This window comes from Coturnix japonica, chromosome 2, assembly GCF_054131305.1.
Source record: "Coturnix japonica strain WE chromosome 2, WE-NBRP24, whole genome shotgun sequence".
NCBI lineage: Eukaryota > Metazoa > Chordata > Aves > Galliformes > Phasianidae > Coturnix > Coturnix japonica.
Genome location: NC_140664.1, coordinates 91,208,645 through 91,224,605, shown reverse-complemented (window position 1 = coordinate 91,224,605; position 15,961 = coordinate 91,208,645).

Sequence of the window (15,961 nt, the reverse complement as noted above, 5' to 3'; positions counted from 1 at the left end):
GTTTTTAGTCTGAGTGATTATTTTAGGTTTGAATAGTACAGTCTCTAAGCAAAACATATACACAGTTGTTTATAGATTTAAAAAAAACCCACAACATTCTGAATGTCAGAATCATCTTTTAATTGATGCCTCCATTAACATCTGATTCTACATAAACTGAGCTATCTTAAAAATTGCTCAAACAGCTGTTTTGTCATCATATAATTGACAGAGTTTCTGCAAAAACATCTGTTGCCATGTTGCAAAGTTTCCCTTTTTAATTATTTATGTTCAGTTCACAGATATTATCAAATTATGGATGCATACAAGTAGCATACTAAATTATTAGTAAGCTAATATTGTTTTATATTTTCAGTCAATTGTGGATGTTTTTCTGTTATGTATTCAATCATCTCTTTTCATTTAAGTTCTGCATTTGCCTTCAGATCATTCTCATCCTCCATTTTTCCCCTTATCAGTGGAATCCAAGATTGTACCTGACTAATCAGGTAACCTTCTATGATGGAGTGATGGAAGACAAAGTAGCAGACAAAGGAAGAACTACCTGGGCTTCTGTAAGGCCTTTGATATTGTTGTACACTACATTCTTTACTCCAAATTGGAAAGATATAGATTTGAAGGATGAACTATTGCATGGATAAGGAATTGGTTGGAATGTTGCAGCCAGAGGGTTACAGTCAATGGCTCTATGTCCAGGAGGAGGCTGGTGATGAGTGGTGTTCCTCAGGCTCTGTCTTGGGACTACTGCTCTGTAACACCTTTGTCAATAACTTAGACAGAGGGATTGAGTTCACCTTCAGCAGGTTTGCAGATGACACCAAACTGAATGGTGCATTTGTTACAATAGAAGAAAGGAAGGCTATCCAAAAGGACCTGCGAAACTTGAAAAGTGAGCCCACGTGAACCTAATAAGGTTCACCTAAACCAAGTGCAAGGTTTGGACCTGAGAGGTTTTTGTATGGAAAGCTAACAATCAGGGCCTGAAGGCTGATTTAAATATTGACCAGTCCTCTATGTTGATATAGCTTTCATAGCAAGTGTTAACATAGCACTTGTTTTGCCTTTTTTTTTTTTCTGTGTCTCTTTTTATGGACGAACATATATTGCTTTGCAAGGTGCCCTTGCTCTGTGTGATTTCACTTGAAAAAGCAGGGAAATGCATCTTGCTCTTTCATGACAAAAATTTAGCAGGCTGAGGACCATCAAGGCAGCATTCTGCCAGAATCTAGGTACTTATCCATCTCATCTGTGCTAGTGGTTCGTGGTGCTACTGCTATATGAAGTAGTAATTATTTATTGATTTCATTCATTGCAGAGAGAGTTCCACCTTTACTCTGAGAGGTGAAAAAGGAATCTTCAAAACAGAATGTCAGATAAAAAAAAGTCCAAATCATAACTGTAGGGTGAGCCACAGCAAACGGGCCCTACTTCTACTTTTTTTTTTTACTTGATTGGTCCACATCATTTTACTTGTTGTGGACCAGGAAGTAAATGGAGAAGATCTGTATTAAGGAGAATGAATAGGATTGACTTTGATGATGTTAGATCTGTTGGAAGAAATGCAGTCCTGGAAATTCAACTAGTCAAATATGCAGAAAGAGGAGGCACATGTAAGGAGAAGGAATGTGATCAATCATGTAGCTCAGTGTCTGTTGTTACAGGATCATGACAGAATGCTGCTTATGCAAGCACTGACTGGCCCCCTGGTGAGCAAATTTTCTTATCAGATTGTTTTGCTACAGATGCCTGTCTGGAAAGGACTTGATAGTCACAGTCTTTGGGCTAAACCTGTGTGCCTATTCGAGTTTTCTTTTTCCATGTCTTCCAGAAATGTTTGTCAGAGCAGTCATTACTCTCATTTTTCTCCTATACAGACACTGAAGAGCAGCTGACAAGTCTTGAAAGAGAACTAAAGAGAGGTCTGTGACCAGTATGGGCAAAAAGGTGGTGTGGCAGTCAGGGCTGAGGGCAGCTGTTTGTACAGGAGGGATGCACATGGAGAGTGCCTCTCCAAAGGAGGCCATTCCATTATTCAAATGGGAGGCCTGAAGTGCACATACATCAGTAACTGGGTGGTTCAATGAACAACCGCACAGGTAAAGAGCATTCATCATATATAATACTTAAGGCAGAATGGTAGGCACTTTCCTGAAAGCAAAGTTGCAGTGTTTCTACTGTAATGAAGATCAGTCAAGATATCAAATCTGCCACCAGGAGTTTGTATTATTACTGGTGCAATTATCTTTGGATTTGAATGAGGGTTCCTTTTCCTGCCTTTGCGAGGAGACACCACTTTGCATTTCCACTGCAATATAAAAGATAGGGGAGAACAATAAAATACCATATGGTGTGGGAACAGAGGTTTGATTGGTCAAACCTTGCTTGTTAATGTGCACTGTAAGGGACTTTTCTCTCAGCATTGCACCAGGAAGGTTCTTCAGAGGTACACTTTAAATGTCTCTTAATTTACTGCAGACAGCTGCAGTCTGACTCAACAACTTTGGACTTATTTATTAAGTGTGTACTGCCTTTGGAAAGTTTCATCATTGTTGCCATTATCACTGTCATCATTGTCAATGGAGCAACAATAACCAATGACCTACCACTACTGAAGATCAAGGACTGAACTATGAGCCACACTGAACCCATGGTGGTGGCTATCTCCCTCTTGCTTCCTACGAAGACTCTTTGCTTTTATTTCCTATCTTTTCTATTGCCCATCTTCTCTTCCCCATGCCCCTAAATGACTAGGACTTGTAATAAACTGGTCAGGCTAAAATTTGACATATTGTGTCTTGATCTCACTGTTGAGTATACAAATATTAAAAGAACCTTCTCTCCCTCCTATAAATTGGAGTGAGACATTCATAACTTTGTTTCATCTGTTGTGGCACACTTAATTACAGCAGCTTTAAGTGCACGAGGACAGGATCCATCTGGATAAAGGGGTTGTAAAGTTGGCCTAGGGAGCAAGAATAGCGCTGGAATACAAAGCACTAAAGAACACAGGACTAAAAACTCAAAGCTGCATTCTCTGAGTCTTTATGGATGACTCCCAAAAGAGCTGTTCTTATGTTTTGTTTTCTTATATAAGATTTTTTTTTATATATAACCTAGCTAAATAAAACATTTTGAAATGGTTGAAATAACAGTTCATTTTGATTCGTCTAAAAGTTCTCTGTATTTCTTTTGTGGACAGTCATTCTCTTTCTTCTGCCTGATTTTATTTTTTCTTTTTGATGCTGTAGATTTTTATTTATTTTTTTTCCAAATCACAGTGCAAATCGGACTTTGAAACAGTGAAAAAACATTGCTGTTCTTCACTTAGGTCTATAAATAGTGTTTTAGTAGTTTGCATAGCCTTCCTTTAAAAGCCATTCTTTCTTTCATCTACTGACTGTGCACTGTTGTTAATGCTAAGGATTGAAAAGATATTGTTTTTCTTCTTTGAAATACCCCTTCTATTGAAAATATTTAGCTACAAGACATATCTTACTGGCACCCCAAGATCTTCTACTTCATAAGTGGAAAAACAGAAAACAAAAATATAATAAAACATATCACGTGGTTATCCTTAATGATTCATTTACATAGCAGTCATGCTGTTTTTGCCTTAATTATTATATGTTAGCTGTCTTTGGCCAAAGAAGCCAACTGTGAATTCAATAAAACATCTTGCCATGCTGACTCGAAAGAACATTTGTTTAAGTTTATGTGAGAAGTTAAAATGTTTTGAATGCTTTGTTTTCATTCTTCCTTGTGCTTTCAAAAAAGGACTTCTGAAACCATACAGAGTCTACCAATTACTTAGTAATACAGTCCTGTTAACACTCACTCAATTACTGCATTTTCATTAGAAATAAGTTAGCTCTCTGATAAAGACAGATCTAGATAAGATTGTTTTGGGAGTACGTGACAAGTATAGTACTTTGAATCTCACTCATAGCATCACTACTTTTATGTTTTCATTGGAAATATTTCATTGGACGAATTCCTGTTGTATTTGCTATTTGCTATTTTTATCATAGCTTATAGTGCCTGATCAATTAATAACTTCAGATTTTTATACTTCTTCATTACTTCTAGCTAGTTCCAGGAGTTACAAATTGGAAGGAGGCATTCTTCTAAGCCTTGTAGAATGTTTCAGTTCCTCTCCTTGCTTACTGTCAGTTCAACACATCTCATTGCTGTCAGGTATCACATTCATACTGTTTGGATTAACATAATTACTGCAAGTATGGAACAAAATCTGTTCCAGGACTGATTATTTTTTACTGCATCAATTAATTTATTCATTTTAATTTAGTTCCATGTTTTAATTCAATTTGACTTCTGGATGTTTTTGTACCATTCTTGCCATTTATTTGGAGCTTTTCTTGACTATCTGTTTCTTTCTCTACTCCTTCTCTACTTCCTTTCCTTTAGAGATACAGAATCACAGAATCATAAAATGGCTTGGGTTGGAAGGGACTCCAAGGATCATCAAGTTCCACTCCTCAGACAGGGCCACCAGCCTCCCGATCTGGTATTAGACAAAACTGCCCAATCCAACCCAGTCTTAAGCACCTTCACGGAGGTGTTCAGGAGAGGACTACCTCTCTGGGCAGTCTGTTCAAGCACCTCATCACTCTTTCTGTAAATAACTTCCTCCTGACATCCAGCCTAAACATTTCCTCGTTGAGCTTAAAATCTAACCCCTTCTCCTGTCACAGTCTCTCCTTGTAAAAAAATTGATTTCTCTCCTGTTTATAATCCCCTTTTAAATATGGATGGCCACAATGAGGTCTCCTTGCAGCCTTCTCGAAGTTGAACAAACCTAACTCCCTCAACCTGTCTTTGTAGGGGAGGTACTTCAGACCTCTGATCATCTTCACGGCTGTCTTGTGGACACTCTCCAACAGCTCTACATCTTTCCTGTACGGGGGGCCCCAGACCTGGATGCAGGTCTGTACTCCAGATGGGGCCTCATGAAGGCAGAGTAGAGAGGGACAATCACTTCCTGTTCCCTGTTGGCCACCCCTCTTCTGATGGAGTCCAGGATACCATAGATATGTTTCTGGATATTCAGATGTCTAAGTGGATATTCTAACATCATGGGGAAGTTTTCTTTCTTTTCCTTAGACTTCAAGTTTAGCATTCCACCATAAGTCATCCAGCCTTCTAACATCGCTAACAGTTTTATGGCTTAATAGTTTAGTGCCGTGTGTGAAGGTAATCAGACATTAAAACAAAACAAAACAAAACAAAACAAAAAAAACATGTTGTGATTGTCTGTTGATCTTCATAGGAAACCTGGTACTTATATCAGGTATACCTAGTACTTCCTATATATAGCCCTTAGTATGAACCAGCACAGGACTAAAGCATATGATAGGCAAGTATCATATGGATAGGCAAGTATCACACTGGAAAGCTGTGATGTTAATAAAGCAGCTTCTACTGTTTTTTTCAACATTGTTGTTCATGTTATGTAAAACAAAGTAGATCAGCATATTCTTTTTACCTTTCTCTCATGCATAGTCTTAATATCTTGATTTAATGCATATTTATATTTGATCTTGTCATGGTTTTATGATTTTTGGTTACTGGTATTCCACATCATAACATCATGCAGTGCACTGGGAGTTAAAGTGTTAATGCTCCAGTTCCGGGTACCTGTCTGGAAGAGAAGAAGAACTACATTGCCCAGGGGACTTTGTGGTCAGAGAGGAGATGATAGACAGATAAAACATTTAGCCAGGTCACCTGATCAGGATTTTCTCTTTGTTGCTCTTCTCCTTTGCCTCTCCTTGCTGCTGCCCGTCCCAACTGAGCACATCACTTCAGTATTACTGTAAGGCCTACAGCTTTTCAGACAGTCTCACTCTCATTATATTTATTAGCTTCAGTTCTAACTATATTGTATTATAGTGTGTTATTTTGCATTCTGATACCATATTTAGTAAAATTAGTTTGTTTCTCCTCAGATCGTTGCTGCTGTTTTTAATTATTTTGGGGTTCCCCTGTTTCCCTTTCCCAGAGGCACAGATTGTGTGAATTCCCTCCGCCCCACTAGTCACAGAACCAGTCCAAACCAGCCCGTGGACTGCTGCCAGATCATATTTCTTAATGCTAGAAAAACACTATTATGGTTGCCTAATTTTTTATGTGACAGGATCTGTAGATTTTTACTTAGTGGAACACATTAGTAATGCGCTAACTGCATTGTTCTCCTGTTTCTGTAATAACTTAGCAGACTTCTTCATGAATGACATGAAAGTCCAGGGCAGAACCAGTATACATCTTGGTCTAGATTTTTCTGTGGTATGAGTGAAATAACACTTTTTAAAATAAAATGTTTATAACAATGAAGCGAACTCTTGTAGTCTAGACTGCCCTAGTCTGTTATATTTAGGCTCAGGGAATTTATGTGCACTGCTTAATGAGTGTGTACCGACTAACTTTCATGTGATCAAAACTGTAAATATATTTATCTGTTCAAATAGCATAAACATGGCATAAATACCTTGATGTGCAGTGCCAGTTTCTATCAGTTGAAGATCTTGTGCAGCATATTCTCACAACAGTTTTATTATTAAGGTTCAAAACTTAACACTTCAATTTTTAGTTTCAAGGGTCCTGAAGGCTAACGTCATATGAGAAAAGGAAGCTGACAATAGTCTGTATGCTTGTTGATCTGTTAAAAAGGAAGGTGCATCTCTGTGATTAGCCCTGTTGTTGGCAGTCTGAAAAGAGAATGTCTGATTTACATGTTTTTCTTCAAAAAATACCTTTCACATCTAAGTGTTCTGAAGCCTCTCCTCCATGACTTGCACTGTAGTTACTTTGCAGTGAGAATAAATGAGTTCAGTCTGCTTGTGAGTTCATCTCGTGCTGAAGAAAAGATCTCCAGCTTTAGGTGGCACTCCTTAAGCTTTCTGTTGCAGCGTTGCTCTGCCTCTATGTTTATCTATATGGAAATGGAAAATATAAAACCAGATTGAAGTGATTTAAAAATTCTTTTTCACAGCACTGCAATGCCTCAACACGTCGATTCAAATCACATTGAATACTGCCAGATAGTATGTAAAGTGTCAGCAATATAATAAGATTGGTAGAATTTATCTTGATAGGACACGAATGGACAGGTCAACTAAAAATGGCTTTTTTCCCTCTCACTTGCTGCTTAAGTCCTATTCTGATTTGAAGGAATGAGGTTACAGAAGGCCAGTGGCATCCTGGCTTGTATCAGGAATGGTGTGGTAAGCAGGACTAGGGAAGTAATCTTGACCCTGTACTTGGCATTGATGAGGCCTCACCTCGAGTATCATCATCATAGTATCATAGTCATAGTCTTGTGCGGGTTGGAAGGGACCTTAGAGATCATCGAGTCCAACCCCTGGAATTCGAGCCCCTGTGTAGCAGTGCGGCACAGAGTACTGTGTTCAGTTTTGGGCACCTCAGTACAGAGAAGACACTGAGGTGCTAAAGCAGGTCCAAAGAAGGGCAGCAAGGCTTGTGAAGGGCTTGGAGAATATGCCCTACATGGTGAGACTGAAGGAATAGAGGCTGTTTAGTCTGGGGAAAAGTAGGCTGAAGGGAGACATTATAGCTCTTTTCCAATACTTGAAAGGTTCTTACAGAAAGAGCAGGGTTGGTCTCTTCTCACTGGTGACAGGAGACAGGATGAGGGGAAATGGCCTCAAGTCGTGCCAGGGTCAGTTTAGATTGGATATCAGGAAAAACTTCTTTACAGACAGGGTTGTTAAGCCCTGGAATAGGCTCCCCAGGGAGGTGGGTGAGTCTACAAACATGAGGCCAAATTTGCATGAAAACTGAGAAGATATCTTCCAGAAATTAATACTGGCTTATCAGTGTTGAGATTCATCCTGACTTTCTTCTTCAGAACAGCTGCATTATTTTTTTCATGAATGTCCTGATTATTCCTATCTCCTAAGTAGTATCTGCCAAGTAGTTTTGGTACATGTGAGCTAGATTCTTTTTAAAGGAAAAAGCAGGCACAAGCTTCTTCTGTATCTAGTTACACGCATGTATTTTGATTTTTCTTTTTTCTCTTCATCTTCTTAGCCTGCCAGGTCTTTCTGGAGAGTGGGAAGATTTTACTGTCTTACCAACCTCCATTTGGGTTTGAGCCAAAAGCAACAAAAGTCTGTAAGAAACTTTCCACTGAATCCTGCCTCCAATTCTTTGAAGAGTATCATAGGGAATTAAATTTGCCTTGAGAACAAAATACTTCTCTCAAAACTATACAGTAAAAATGAATTGCATGTTTACCACAAAACGTGTAGTTTAACTGTAGAGCAATAAAATGTGATTATAATGTATATGTGTCCATCTAAAAAATAATGTTTTCCTTTTTTTTTTTTTTTTTTAAGTGTTTTTTAAGCTAAGATTATTGGATGAGAAGTAATAAATACAGTAGTATTGTTTTGTGACAAAAATGTATTGTACGGAGAAAAATTATTTTAATGCAACTGCTTGTGTGCCTGAGACTGACTAGTTTTTAAAGGTTAATGTTTTGAAATGAACTCAGTTACTTTGCTGAGCCCTGCATATTTATAAAGACTTTAGAGGGAAAGTCTTCTGGATAAATCCAATAAAATGAGTATATTGTAATCATGAAAACTACATTTCAAGAAACTGCCAAGATTTGAAAAAGTGTAGCTTGAACTTTTTCAGTACGAGCCTTACATAAAGTTATCTGATTGTCCATGGGAGACAAATGGGACTCTGGGCACTGGTGGGTTTGGTCTTGAAGAGAGATGCATGTTTAGCAGTTGAGAAATTAAATCACTGACTAGAAAATTTATTTTCCTTACTGTCAGGCTTCCAAATAAACAGAGGATTTCGAGAGCAACATAACAGAAAGCTTTTAGTGACATGTCAGAAAATGATTAAGGGATGAATTAAGACACACGGGGACAAACTGTTCTCCTGATTATTACTATGGGGACATGCAAAGGCATCTTTGCATGTTTTTGTGGACAGAAGGAAATTTGTCCTGCCTTTGTTGCCAGATGCATTCAAGTTGATTCTGCACTAAAAACTGTGAAGCTTTGAGCTTAACATTGTGACTTTAGCCTGAGGTGAGGTCTGTTGTTATTTGATGCTTCAGACGCCTGTACAGAGTTCGTTGCTTTTTAAATTGTCTGCATCTACTTAAAGCATTAAAAATATAGCTCGCTGCCTCCCTGTGGTATGCCACTGTCTAATTTTTGTTGCCATCTGGAAATGCAGAATAGAATGAAAAGGGACAAAACCTTCCCAAGTTTTAGAACAGAATAGATAAATACATAAATAAATACATAAATAAACATCCATATTTGAATGTTTTGTTTACAATTGTTTCTAACTGAATGGTAAACCCTGTCATAATATAAACACTGTACAATGGAAGAAATACTTGTATTTTCTATGAATATTTGTTTAGAAATGCATTACTGAGATAGTTAGAAAATTTCTATGGGCCAAGTATCACAACCAGTAGATTAGCCAGATCAGCTTTGCTTAAATTACTACAAAGCCTGAATTACTTACTCTAGGGTTACACTGTGTTAAATAAATTAAAATCAAGTACTTAAATATCACTACTAGTACAGTCCGTCATTTCTTCCATGCTGGTTATTTTATTTCTCTAGAAAACACAGGAACTGTGTGAATTTGACAGATACTGTCCCCTGGCAATTTATTTAACTGAGGTAGATGATGATAGGTTTATTAAGACTGAAATGAAACAATATCCCTCAAGATTTGAACGTTGTCATTTATTATGTGGTTATTTAAAGACAAAACCTTAGCCTTGACATGTGGGTAATATCCTATAGACTTTAAGCAATGCAGTTTCAAAAACAGAACTACATGATTGCATAATAAGGATAAGCAGTTGTCTGGCTCTGAATGATTTTCTAGAATACGGGCAATAAGGGAAACACAGTTCTGTCACAGGATGTAGCTAAAGGATTTCCTGTCCTGTGTGCTCCAGGTGAGAAGAAATAACTCAAATAGTTTAGTGTATCCAACAGTTTCCAGATAAGAGGGGATTTAATTATTGTGTTTTGAAGATGTGATGCGGTGAAATTTAGAAATATGAAAGAACTGAAGACAGGAAAAAAATGAGGTTTTAGTATTCAGGCAATTGAGGTAACTCAATTTCATTTTAATGCTGTGATCTGACAGTGGTTAATGGGGTGACTTGACTCATCCACCTTTCCCCTTCATCTTCTCTATTTCCTCAATGCGATAATTCTACCGTCAGCTTTGTAAAAGAGTGAAATCCTCTGAGACTCAAATCTTTTGGAATTAATTACTAAATATTTATCAGGGGGATTTTGTTAAAAAGAGAATAACTTTGTAGAGAGAACCAGTGACAGTGAAAGAACAAACAAAGAAGGGAAAGAGGAGTGTGAAGTAAGAATCTATTTTGAATGTGAAAAAATAAACTGGGAAACTGAGTGGCCATGATAAAACATTTTGGAAAGGAGTGAACATGGAAGAAGAGTGAAAGTGTAAACTTAGGCAATTGCCATTTTGAACTGAGAAAAAGGAAGAGAAACTGGAAGAAAGAAAGAAAGAAAAGCCTATGGGTGGGAATATTGCCACTTTCCAAACCAAAGGGAAATGAGAAGGAAAAAAAAAAAAAAAAAGAAAAGAAAGAAAGAAAGGAAAGAAAGAAAGAAAGAAAGAAAGAAAGAAAGAAAGAAAGAAAGAAAGAAAGAAAGAAAGAAAGAAAGAAAGAAAGAAAGAAAGAAAGAAAGAAAGAAAGAAAGAAAGAAAGAAAGAAAGAAAGAAAGAAAGGGAGGAAGGGAGGAAGGAAGGAAGGAAGGAAGGAAGGAAGGAAGGAAGGAAGGAAAGAAAGAAAGAAAGAAAGAAAGAAAGAAAGAAAGAAAGAAAGAAAGAAAGAAAGAAAGAAAGAAAGAAAGAAAGAAAGAAAGAAAGAAAGAAAGAAAGAAAGAAAGAAAGAAAGAAAGAAAGAAAGAAAGAAAGAAAGAAAGAAAGAAAGAAAGAAAACTATGAAAAAAAAAAAAAGAAAAATCAGCAAAGAAATTGAATGAAATCAGGGAAATTTAGAAAAAATGCACTAATCTTAGATTTTGTTTAATATGTTTATTTAAAACTGCATTTGAATGGTAAAAAATTCAATACAGTGTCTTTTATTTGAGATATGAAACTCTTAAAGATCATTATGATTAAGTTGTAAACCAAGACAAGCTGGCCAGGATGGTGAGGGTGCAAGTCATTCAATCACTATCAAAATGTGGAAAGTAAAGTTAGATTTCATACTCTTGTTTTAAATACTTAATTTTATGTTTAGTTATCATAACCATTAGTAACTGTAAAAAGCAAATAACAATGCAGTCTGTTTTTTTCCTTTGGAGTATGTAATCTTCCACTTAATTAGCATAGGGCATTGTGTTTTCTTTAAAAGATATCTTAGATGATCTTTTATAACAGGTAATTTGAGTAAAGAAAGCTCCAATAGAGTACTGTCACTAATATGAATTGGAAACATTCTGTATTACAGTGAAAACCTCTGTGCATCTGTGAAAATGTCTTGGGAAAAGTCAACAACCATGCAAAATATTACTGCCAAATATGAGTCTACTACTTAATGGTATGATGGAAAAATTGGTATGTTTAAAAATAGTGTTGTATCAGTGACCTAGCTGTGACCAGAGGCTGCCTAATCTTGAAATTATTTTCTGCCTGCCAAAATTACTGAAACCAGAAGATTTCTGGTTTTGTTTTTGTTGTTTGTTGGTTTTGATCAAAGTATCATCTCATTTCCTTCTTTCTGCAGTGAAGAGGACACCCTTAATTAAGAGTCCCTGTGTATTTCTCCTAGTTCTGCTGGAGACCTTTCAGATTTACCACTACTGAGACTGTTTTCAGGCTAGATCAGAAGACACCTTTTCTTATTCAAGATTTTTCTACTTCATTGTAGGTGCCTATTCATGTGACCATTTTTCTAAGAACCTGGGCAAACAATTTTCTGTTGCTGCCTATGGGTTTGTGTATTTGTCCCCTCATGTTGCTGTTTGGAGCATAGTCAGTTTTGTCTACAGGTGAAATTGGCATTTCTAGAAACATCAGCTTCAAAGCTCTTGCATGAGGTAATACCCTGTACAAAAAGAGCAGCTGACAGGAATGTAAAATATATGTAAAGATTGCAAAAACTTTTTTCTCTGAGCTGACAAACATTTAGTGAGAGTGGGGCAGGTCTCTTCTCACTGGTGGCAGGTGACAGGACAAGGGGAAATGGCCTCAAGTTGCACCAAGGTAAGTTTAGGTTGGATGTTAGGAAACACTTCTCTACAGAAAGGGTAGTTAAACAATGCAATAGGCTCCCGTTTGGATGTGGTGCTCAGAGATATGATTTAGCAGAGTGTTGTTAGGGTACTATGGTTAGGCTGTGGTTGGACTTGATGGTCTTTGAGGTCTTTCCAACCTGAATAATTCTATGATTCTATGATTTACAGTGTGCTGCCCTGTCTTTTTTAAAACTGTTTTTTCTATGATTTGGTAAGCATTTTTATGTGATATTTAAATCATGATGACAATTTCTGGCAAGTTTAGGCAAAGAAATTTACACAAATATGCTTAAATTATTTTAGCATGATCAGCAGATCTCAGTCTTGCTTTTAGAAATTTTTTGTCTGTTTTTGGTTTGAGATCCATATTTGGCATAGCTACTGCCTAACTGACTAACTGCAGTACTTGCAGAATATAGAGTATTGTGACTGAGAGATGACCTGAGAAATGACAAAAAAATCTGGGCCAAAGCCATAAATGACATTCAATTAAAAATATTTTGGAGAAAAACCTTATTTTCAGATTCACTGAAATGTTTTGAAGGCTCACATATTAATGAAATGTCAGTGATTACAGTGCAGATAGAAACCATCCAAGCATAGACTTACTACCTTTTTTTATTCCTTTAGCTGATTCATTTGAATACTGCATGCAGCTAATTGCTTCAATATCAGATTTAATATGAAACAAATGATACATGCACAAGCGCAGGTCTCTACAACAGATCTCCCTGTCCTTGTGAGTTAAATATGGCAGTGCAATTATTAGTACGAAATCAATTTGTCTTCAGCTTAATGGAGCTGGATTTTAGCAAAGTGTTCAAGACGACTTTACAGAAGGTAGTGTGTTCACTGGTGACAATGGATTTAGTTCAATATTTATTTAAGCTTCTTATCAGACAACTGCTTGACATTTTAGTAATATGAGGGTATAAATTCATATTCTGCACTAATATTTTTAGCACCAAAATTTCCAATTGTCTTCATTTGTAATTGCTCTGTGAAGAGTTTTTAAGAAATATCCAGCACATAAGTTTCTTTCTTTGATTTTTTTATTGTTTTGTTTTGTTTTTAGATGGATATTCTTTCCTTTGTTCAGACCAATTCACATAAATTAAAAAGTTATTTCTAACTTTGAAAACATCAGGCACATTTGTGGAATCCTATTGTACATTAGCCAATTATTTGATCAACAACTGCATAGGAAAGTTTACTGTGGTTTATCATTATAATATTTTCTAAGAGGAAAAATGTACAATTTATTTTCTCTTTTTACAGATCAATTTGGTTTACTCTTAGAGACTCAGACAAGGCCATTCTCAGATCTGAATATTTTCCATGTTTTTTCAGCATGGATTTATTATGTGAATCTTCGGTGGTTAATGTTCATCTTCTCCCTTCAGAATCAAGGCTTTGTGCAGGCAGATGAGTGTTCAATTTTGGACATGGTAAAGCTCGTACATGTTAGGACCTCAGGCAAAATGCAGGGTCAAAATAGCAAATTCACACAGGGAGCCTTGGACAAAGTAACAGATTCCCTGTATAGGAGATGTAATCCTACCTGGAATAAAAGAAAACTCTCCATTTTCAGTATGAGAGTGACTAGGAAGCCCATTTTCAGTTTTTGGCACAGAGATTCAAGCTGTGCAAATCTCATTACAGTTAATGAAAGAAGTACAACTAAATCAATGTATATTTTCCAAAGGTCTTTTCCTCCACCTTATGTTATTATAACAGAGAGAAGTGAGAAAAGAATAGCCACAACCCCTTCCTTTTTAACCAACAAATCCAGTTCTGTTAAGTCCTCCTTCCTAGGTGATATTTTTGCTTACCTGCAATTATACTTATTTCTTTCAACCAAGCTCAAAAGCTGAGTACTCATAAATTTTGTAAAAGAACGGGCAGGGTACTAAAATATGGTCAGACTTGTAAGACCATTGATTAGTCAGTGCTGGACTTCAGAGTTTCAGAGAGGTGATGATGTAATTACTGCCTGAAAAGAAGCTGTTCAGACTACTAACCAGGTGCAAGATTTTCTGATGTAATCTATAACATATCTTGCAGAAGCAGGAAATTTGTGTTGTTTTTCTAGCCATAATAGCTTTGAAAAATTAACTTCTTTGTCTATTGTCAACAGTTTACTGGCTGGTTCAGCCCAGTTGCATTACTAGTGGGGCGGAGGTATTTTGTAAAATCCATGCCTTCGGGAAAGGGAAACAGGGAACCCCAAAACAATTAAAACAGTGGCAATGATCTGAGGAGAAACAAACTAATTTACTAAGTATGGTATTGGAATGCAAGATAACACACTATAATACAATATAATTAGAATTGAAGCTAATAAATCAAATACAGTGAGAGCGCATCTGAAAGCTGTAGGCCTTACTGTAATACTGAAGTGATGCGCTCAGTCAGGACATTCAGCAGCAAGCAGAGGCACAGGAGAAGAGAGAATAGTGCAATCAGGTGACCTTGCCAGGAGTTCTACCTCCTCTCTGACCACAAAGTCCCCTGGGGAATGTAGTTCTTCTTCTCTTCCAGACAGGTACCCAGAACTGGAGCATTAACACTTTAACTCCCAGTTCACTACATGATGTTATGATGTGGAATACCTATAACCAAACATCATAAAACCATGACAGTCTATGAAATCTCATGTTTGAAGAAATGGTTATTTTTATTCCCTTTTTTTTTTTTTTCTCTGACAGACTTGGAACCTGTCTATCTTATACTTGGTCAGCTTCCATGTGACCCAAATATGGATCTTTTTTGGATATACTTTTTCTGAAAAAATGAAGATATGAATTATAAAGTGGATTGGGTTGTAATGGCCTCAAAGATTGTCTAGTTCCAAACCCCTGCCATGGGCAGGATTGCCAACAGCTAGATCAAGCACTAGATCAGGTTGTCCAGGGCCTCATCCTACCTTGCCTAGAACACCTTCAGGGATGGGGCACTCACAACTTCTCTGAGCAAACTCCTCCTCTGCCTCACCAACATTTCTCAGGAAAACTTTCCCCCTCACAACTAATTTAAGTCTCCCTTACTTTAATTTAAGACCATTTCCTCTTGTCCTGTGAAAGGAGGAAGCATGCTTTTCATAGCTTCTCCAGTTTGTATTCATGCAAAAGCATGGACTACTAATAGTAGACAATACAATACTAATAGTAGACATTAGTTACTTGTATAGTTTTGCCTTCTCAGAAGTATATCTAGCTCATTGAACATATTCAAATTTTGAAGTTCTGTCTCTGTAGCCTCTGTTCCCTTCAAAGGTTGTTATTTCAAAAAATATTTATGTATATGTTTTGCTTTCTGACTGACCTAAAATTGCAAGTCCAGAAAGCATGGGGCTCCCATGGGTCCTGTGTCATACTGGTCGATCCCTTGTGGTTAGCTAGTGTAATCCAGGATATCTCAGATGCAAGATAACTGTTTTTTGACATTTAGTCTGTGCTCCCAGTACTGTGCTTCTGAGGTGGCCATGCTCTTTTCCCAGATGTAGCAGAAAACTGCAGTCTTGCAGGCTGCTTTTCACCATTGCAGAAATCAGTGATGTTGAGACGTCATTTTTGACTTTAACATTTAATGTGTACCAGAATAACAATGTTTATATATAGATGAATATTAGGTCACATTCTAAGGGAGTATCT